Below are 1,176 nucleotides of genomic sequence, written 5' to 3' on the forward strand. Positions count from 1 at the left end.
CTTGTCATCAGGGGTTACCGTGGCTACAGGCCAAAATAAACATAATTAAAACACCACTAAAATAACACAACATAAACACCCCAACCCCCCAACAACATAACTCAACTAAAACACCACCAAAATAGCACAACATTAACACCTCCCCCAACATCATAACTCAACCAAAACACCCACACCAAAATAGCACGGTTGAAAAACAGCATTAAAACACTCTAATCATACTAATATGACTAAGATACACTACACTACACTACACTACACAACATTACACTACACTACACAACACTACACTACACTACACTGCACTACACTACACTGCACTACACTACACTACACACTACACTACACTACACTACACTACTCAACACTAGCAGCTTTACCAAATCACATAAGCACAGCATGAAAAACCCAACCAAAATATATTATGTAATATAATATAATATATATAGCATAATATAATATTGTAAAGCAAAGGAAACACGCGGTTCCGTTTAAAAAGAAGCTCACTTGTTCAGCTTGTTGTACAACTTTTGTTGGCCCTATAACAGCAATAGCATGGACAGTTAGCTTGTTTACAGTTGATTCCATTGTTGCGAAGCCTGACTCCGGGCTCAACCGTCGTCCTACTGTCGTTGTTATAGTTACCATTCATAAGCATTGATATGGAACGGCGATTAAACTTTTTTTACCAGATCTACTTCATAGGTGTCCCGTTATTCAGAATTAAAAGCCACCAAGCCAGCCAATCAGAAAAGAGTATTTCTTCTCTCCGGGTGATAAAATATAATATAATATAACATAATATGTAAGGGATAATGTATAGAACGCCGGTCATTATTGGGAAATAGGTCCCGACAGGGCGAACCAGACCCCGACTCGCAACGGAGGAGTCTTGTTCCGTCCTGAAGGGACCTATTTCCCGATAATGACCGGCGTTCTATACATTATCCCGCTTATTACGCGGCTACTTGCCAAAACTAGACAATAAACTCCCCACAATATGACTCTTTAGCCTGCATATCCTATAGCCTATTTGTTACTGTTTCATCGTGGGTTTTGCTGAGAAACAAATAGTTTGCAACAACACATGCTGAACTTGAATCAAACATTCTTTAGAACGCAGCTGATCAACCGTCTGCTTTTCACTTTTGATTGACGTTCCAGTCCTTGCGGAGT

The sequence above is a fragment of the Alosa pseudoharengus genome, unplaced genomic scaffold, assembly GCF_046254945.1.
Source record: "Alosa pseudoharengus isolate Yale_2024_CS ecotype anadromous, Long Island Sound unplaced genomic scaffold, YU_APseudo_1.1 YU_APseudo_1.1_scf_6, whole genome shotgun sequence".
Taxonomy (NCBI): Eukaryota; Metazoa; Chordata; class Actinopteri; order Clupeiformes; family Clupeidae; genus Alosa; species Alosa pseudoharengus.